The sequence below is a fragment of the Manis javanica genome, chromosome 3 (assembly GCF_040802235.1).
Source record: "Manis javanica isolate MJ-LG chromosome 3, MJ_LKY, whole genome shotgun sequence".
Lineage (NCBI taxonomy): Eukaryota > Metazoa > Chordata > Mammalia > Pholidota > Manidae > Manis > Manis javanica.
Genome location: NC_133158.1, coordinates 149,865,888 through 149,873,057, shown reverse-complemented (window position 1 = coordinate 149,873,057; position 7,170 = coordinate 149,865,888). Strand labels below are relative to the sequence as shown.

Here is a 7,170-nt window from a genome sequence, read left to right as displayed (position 1 = left end):
AAACAAAGGGTTATTGTGGAAAAGGCAGCAGAGGAAGAGAAATTGCAGAGTATGCAAATTCATTAATTTTGCCCAGTTAGTTTAATTTATCATTATTTTTCACAAAACTTATTTTCATTGTCTCATAACCAAGAAATTTTATTTTTTCATTTGGATGTTATCCCCAAATCTCAAAACATCCTTTCATTTCATGACAATCTATTGACTGTAATTTTTAATTTTCCATTTACAACATTTACTTCTATCCTCATGGATACAAATACATTACCAATCTGAGGAATTTTAAAAATCACATGAAACTTAGTGAGGAAAAGAGGAAACAGAAGATACAGAGACTAGCTTTTAAGAACACAAAAGCTAAATGTTGAGCCTGATAGCATATATGTATAAGCATTTGAGACTCATACAATCAAGCACGACACAAATGTAAATCAGTATGTACTGTTGTGCAGATAAAGCTCAGCACCCAGATAGGCCTGAAGCTGGTGGAAGACGATGGCCTTTGGATTCTGCCACAGCAAACTGCACAGGCAGCAGAGGATTTTGACTACATTTACAGATTAAGAGCTTTAAAGTGAATTTTGTTTCAAAGATGGTATATTAGAAATAAGCTAATATTTTTTGTTTTCTTTGGAAACTCTCAGTGTCTAAGTGAAATCACATTCCAGAATAAATACAAGCAATGGCTTACCACAAATTTCGTATTGAACTTCTAAAGCACTTTTATAATGAATTCCTTCATCCACTTATCCTTTCACTGAATATTATATGGATACTGTTTATGAGGTGTTGGGTGGGGAATAGAGCTTGGAGTGTTTTGATACTGAACATCAGAGATCATGGAGTCAGACAGCATCACAAAATTATAGAACAGATCCTGCAAGGTGCTCCCCATTCCCTAAAGGACTCTGTGGCCAAACTCATTTGGCTAACATGGCATTGTATATTAGTCCCTTCTTAGAAGGAGATTTGCCATGCACACAAGCCTGAGAAATTCCACAGGAAAGACGTCCCTTTAGCTTTGTCAACCTCAAGACATTTGTTTTTTAAACCTAGTAACATACTGTTGTGTGGAACATCCTAAGGAAAATGTCAGCTCAGAGTGGGGCCTATTTAGGAGTACTAATTCGGCAGGTCAAAGATGTGAGAAGGATAAACAATAGATGCCAGATTCTGGAATAGCTTTCACAAGAGCAGAAACAACTCTTAAATATGTCATAACTGCCACTGAGAGACCAAACGTGTTTGGAATAAACTCAACTTGGTGAAAGACATTGCAATGGATGCTCTGAAACGACAGAAACTTCCTTCCTTCACTCCCTCCTTCCCTTCTTCCTGTCCAGAAAGAAGTCCAGGCAAGTGCCAGGGAGTGGGGCTGCCATAAGGAGTAAAAATACGAGTCATCCATACAGGGACTGATGAGCTGGTTACTCATAATTCTTTCAGAGGAAGCCCGTGAATAGCAAACTTTTTCAGGTTCTCCATGTCTGAAAATGTCTTCATTTCACCTTCACAACTGAAAGATACCTACACAGCATAGAATTCCAGATTTAAAATAATTTTTTCATCAAAACATGGAATAGGTGGCTACATTGACTTCTATAAACTGGTATTGGTGATGAGAAATCTGAGGCTCTGATTTCTTTTCTTTTTTGTAATTATTTGTTTTTCTCTCTAGAAGCTTTTAGAATTTTCTGTTTTCCTGTGCAATTTCATCTTTTTAAAAGTCTGCATATTGTTTCTTTGCATCGTCTCTCTTTTACCTGGATTAATAGTGCCAGAGTTTTATTATTTTGAAAGGAACAGCTGAGAAAATCCAAAAAGCTAATAAACACATAAAGAGATACTCAACATTAATAATCATAGAAATGAAAATTAATTTAATAATGAGATATCATTACACACCTATTAGACTTACAAAACCTGAGCAATGCCGGGTGTGACAAGAATGCTGAGACAGAGGCAACTTCATGCATCGATGGGCATGCAGCCTGGGGTGGCCCTTTGGAGACCAAGGAGGCTAATTAGGCAAATGAAGCATACGAGTACCTGTGTTCCAACAATTCTTTTTCTGGGTATCTAGTCCCTCCAGCCCCTTTATAGATAGAGAGAGAGAATGAGAATTCATCCTACAAGACAAATATGAGGCTCTTCATTGCACTGAGATTTGTGGAGAATGAGAGTTAAGATATTTCTTGGGGAAATAAATTGATAAAATGTGGTGGACATACATCATGGAAATACATATAAACAAAAAAAAAGCACATTAAACAGAACAGAGCAGCTGCCATAGTTGCTGGGATTAGGGATCTGGGACTGAGCAAAGGAGAATGAGTTAAAACAAACAACCCTTTAATTTTTATAAATCTCCTCTCTTTGTTCTCTGTCTCAGAGCTTAAGATCAGTGAATTCTGCAATTACTTTTATCATTTATTCTTTCTTGGTAACTTGGCTTATTCTTTTACTTTTTCTAACCTATTTCCATGAAAGCTCAGCTTATTTATTTTCAGTATTTGTTTTCCTGTGTAGGTTTTCAAAGTGCACTTCCCCTCCTACTCTCCCACATCACTTACATTGAGACCATCTGGCTTCTAATTCTAGATTGCTATTTAATATTTTACATATTATGCATCACAAATAAGCAAACTATAAGCTTTGTGAGATCTTTATGCAAAAGAATGTCTGAATAGCAGAAAATGCCCAAAGGAAGGGTGAATTATTAAGTTGGAATATCAAAAACTTCTCAGAATGAACAGCTAATGAATGGAGGAACAATATGAGAGAAAATTTAATACGAAATAACCTACAAGTTCCATTCATTTAGAGGATCTGCAGAAAATAAAATCTGAGTCTTGAATCTTCACAACTTGTAGGAAACTATACCAGCTAGTCTGGAACAACATCTGGAAATAATTTTGCAACTATGTTTGGGTGTAATCAATGACCCAGTATAGCTGTCAGCCTCCAAGATGTCTGTCTACAAGGGATTCTCTTCTCCTGGTATTTATACCATTGTATGATTGCCACTGTACTGTACAGGGTAAGGTGACCAACTGCCCAGGTTGTGCTTAGGATTTACCCACCTTTTAAAAGCTAGAAAGCTGTATTTTAAAGCCTGATAAATCCTTAGGTGCCAGGCAAACCAGGGCCGTTGGTTACTTGAGTACTATGGTTGGTTGGTCTGTGTGACCAGGAGAATGCAGCAGAAGTAATGGTGTATCACTTCTGAGATTAGGTTACAAGAGAGTGTGGTTTCCATCTCAGACACTCTCTTGTGGCTCACTCTCTCTCAGAGCCCTACTCACCTGGGGGACACAGCTGCCATCGTAAGCAGCCCTATGGAGACGACACCCATGGGGCAACAAACTGAAGCTTCTGGACTGTGAGGTTGGACATGAATCCTTCCACAGTTGAGCTTAAGGCAACTTTGGCCTCAGCTCAGAGCCAGACTGCAACCTGCGATCCTGAGCCCAAACCACCCAGCTTATCTGCTACCCAATTCAGGACCCACAGGAACTCTTAGCTTAAAATAAACTTGCTGTAATAAGCTACTGCATATGGGGGTAATTTGTTGCACACCAGCAGTGTATAACATTTTTTATAGACCTGAAGTGTGTAGGTAATATACCCAGGAAATCATTCTTATGGATATATCCTAGGGAATTTCTTGAATGGATACATAAGTATGTTCACAGAAGCACTGCTTATGGTACAAATAGATGGCGGTGACACAGATTTTCAGCAGTATTAGAATGCAGTATGTTAAATACATTGGAAGAAGTTAGAAAAAAGTAAAGGACTAAGCCCAAGTAACTAAGAAAGAAAAATATGAGACAGTTTACAAAGAAAAAAGTATGTAACTATATACACCTAACAGTGGAAATACAAGAAATTAAATTCAAAAGTTTTCAAAATAGAAGTAAAAATGATGTGTTCTTTTTCTATTTTGAAATAGTTATCAAATGTTGCAAAGATATGGAAAAATTTTACTAGGACTGTAAGTTGATGAAACATTTTGAAAGGCAACTTAGCAATTCTGTAAAATGTAAATAAGTGATCTTCCATTACTTCAAACAATTCCACTTGTAGGATTTTATCTCAGAGAAATATGCCCATGTGGATACAAACATGTATATGTAAAGGTGTTTTCTACAACATAGTTTATTTTTATTTATTTTTAGTTTCTGCATATTAGCAATAATTTTCTTTTTGAATATCACAAACTTCAATCAGAATACTTTAAAAATATTATTCTGCATGCATTTAACAAATCTGACAAAGGATAGTATCCAGTTTACTTGCATTATACTATGAAGTTTTAATCAAACAGTCAATTAACATATATTTAAAATTAAGTATAGGTAACAATGAAAACTTCATTTACCTGATGCCATCCTACCACTATGCACATATTCATGTAACACTACTAGTAATTACCCTGGAGTATAGGCAAAATGTAGGGAGGAATCACTCTAAAAGCAAGTTTCAGGGATTAAATATCATCGCTGTCATCACTGCTGAGGACAAAGCTGCTGTCTGTGGACAAGGGCCCCTCTTCCTTAATATTCCCCAAACAACCCACAGTCCCTCTTTCATCAGAATCATTAAAGAGCATCTCACTGGAATCCTCATCATCAAACAATGTCTCATTAGTATCATCATCTTCGGACCTATTTTCATCTACAGCTTCATTGTCCTTTACATCTATTTCATCTTCATTTTCATCTGAATCTTCAAACATCTTTTCATTGGCATCTTCTTTCTCACCAGCACCTCCAAGTCCCTTTTCATCGGCATCCTCCTCATCCTCGTTTTCATCTGACTCATCATCAAATACTTCCTCATACATATCATTCTCATCCTTTCCGTCTGACTCTTCCTCCAACTCTCTGTCGGAGACTTCCTCATCAAACACCCTTTCAGAGCTGTCATCTCCATACTCGGATTTTTCGGTGTCATTTTCTTCTAACTCTTTATTGAGAACATTTTCATTAAAGTCTTTGTTGGAGCCATACTTATCAAAATCTTTTTCAAGGCCATTTTCTTCAAATTCTTTTTCAAAGCCATCCTCAAGCTGCTTTGCAGAGCAGTCTTCCTCAGACTCTCTTTCCAAGTCATCTTCAGCCTCCTTCTGGGGGCTGCCCTCTTCAGACTTCTGGTCAAGGCCATCTTCTTCAGACTCCTTTGCAAGGTCGTTTTCTTCATAATTGTTTTTGAGTTTTTTCTTTTTGCATTCTCCTTCAGGGTCACTCTCTTCTTCAGGACTACCCTCTCTGAACTCTGTTTTGGAACTGCCTTCTCCAGCCTCTCTTTCAGGGTAGTCACCTTCACACGCTCTTTCAGGGCAGCCTGCCTCTGACTCTCTTTCCAGGCAGCCTTCTTTGGCTTCTTCCTGGGGGCAGCCTTCTTCAGCCTCTTTTTCTGGGCCACTTGCTTTAGCACTCGTTTCACAGGCATTTTCTTCCAATTCTCCCCCATCTTCTGTTTTTTCAAACTTCTTTGAATCAACAGGTTCTTCAAGTGCCATTTCAGTTGTGGCTTCTTGAATGTTCATTTTGGATGTGCTCAGTTGCTCTGAAAAATGCCTTACTCGAGAAGGCCCCGCCCTTTCCGAAGCACAGACAGAATTTAAATGCTGAAGGCCTCTGTTGGCCTCTGGAACATCGAGGAAAGCCTCCCAGCCCCTCAGCCTTTCCTCCCTTTCTCTTGCGGTCTCCTCCACCTGGTAATCTGTAGTCCCATCCCATGCTTGGGCAGTGATTTGACGGCCACCAAACCACCTTCCATTGAGTGTTTGAATACAATAGTCAGCTTCCTCTGCATCCCTGTAGGACACAGAGGCTACACCATCTGGGTGTCTATCAAAGAGAAGGAGCTTCCTAATTTGTCCAAACTTTGAACACTCTACTTGAAGGTCTTCTCTGATCTCATTCAGTACCAATGGATCATCCTCAAAATCCATGGGATGAAACATATTTTTGATGATGACAACTCGTTTGTGGTGCATTTGAGATGGTCCAGCTCTTCTCTCAGGTCTCCAATCCAACTGTTTTTGTTGCATAGACAGCTTTTTCTTGTAGTCTTTGCACTTCTTCTTCTTTGAGGCATCATATTCCCCCTTCAGTTGAAACTTAGCCACCTCAACATGTAATTTGTAGCCTCTAATTTCATCTTCATCCAGAAGCTTTAGTGCAAGATCCACAGATTCCCTCTTTAAATAACAGCAAAGCCCGTCTCCTTTATGATTTCCTTGATTATCTTTGTAAAGCTTGACCTTAAAGTCTTCTGTTTGAGGATCTCTCATAATAATGCCAAACTTGGACATGAGCTGTATAAATTCATCCACTGTAATGTCTGGAGGCAAACCAGACACATATACATTTGTATTTCTGTCTTCTTCAACATGAAACCATCCTGATTTGGCCTTTCTCTTTTCTCCCCTCTTCTTGGAATCACTGGGTTCAGGGGATTTTCTTTGTGGAGGCTCCTCTGCAGTCGGAGCACTGATATTTTGTACATTTACAGTAGAGCTAGGCGCACCGTCACTAGAAAAGCTGTAATTGGCCTGATAGGTAGCAATGAACTCTTCAGTGATCTTGGGGTACCAAGCCTTCTTGTTCGGGTCCCACTCGTAAGGGGTGTCGGATGGCTGCTGCCGGAAAGAATCGGTTTGTCCGCCGAGATCTTTCTGGGTGTCACCGTCCTTGGTGTCTCCGTACAGTTCTCGCATTCGCAACTGCTCATCAAACTCGTCGTTCCTAACCAAGTTGCTGCCTCTCATGGTGGCGACTTAGTCAGAGGCAGGGTCCAGGCCAGCGAAGAGGCTGAGATGACGCTGGCGGGCTCCGCAGGCCTTCGGCGCCACTGTTGATCCAGGGCGTGGCAGAAGTGCGCGCGCATGCGCACAGCCGCAGCTAACCAAGCCCAAGGAAACTGCGGCTCCCATGGCAACAACGGTAAATAACTTGAAGACAGAGGCCCTACAACATTGTTTATTACAGAGAAAACTACAAAAGCCCTATATGTCCATCTCAGGGAGGGGATTTAATAAAGTATCTTCATGATACAAGTCTTACAAAAGAATGAGATAGTCCAACTGTCAAGTACTATTATTAAGTAAAAAGCCAAGCTACAAGTTAGTATATTCTTATTTATAAATAAACAATGTTA

The 7,170-nt window shown here is 39.5% G+C and overlaps 1 pseudogene; it reads right to left on the bottom strand.

Moving 5' to 3' along the window:
- Positions 1–4,312: 4,312 nt before the first annotated feature.
- On the bottom strand, positions 4,313–6,854 carry LOC108408101 (17S U2 SnRNP complex component HTATSF1 pseudogene; annotated as a pseudogene).
- Positions 6,855–7,170: the final 316 nt, after the last annotated feature.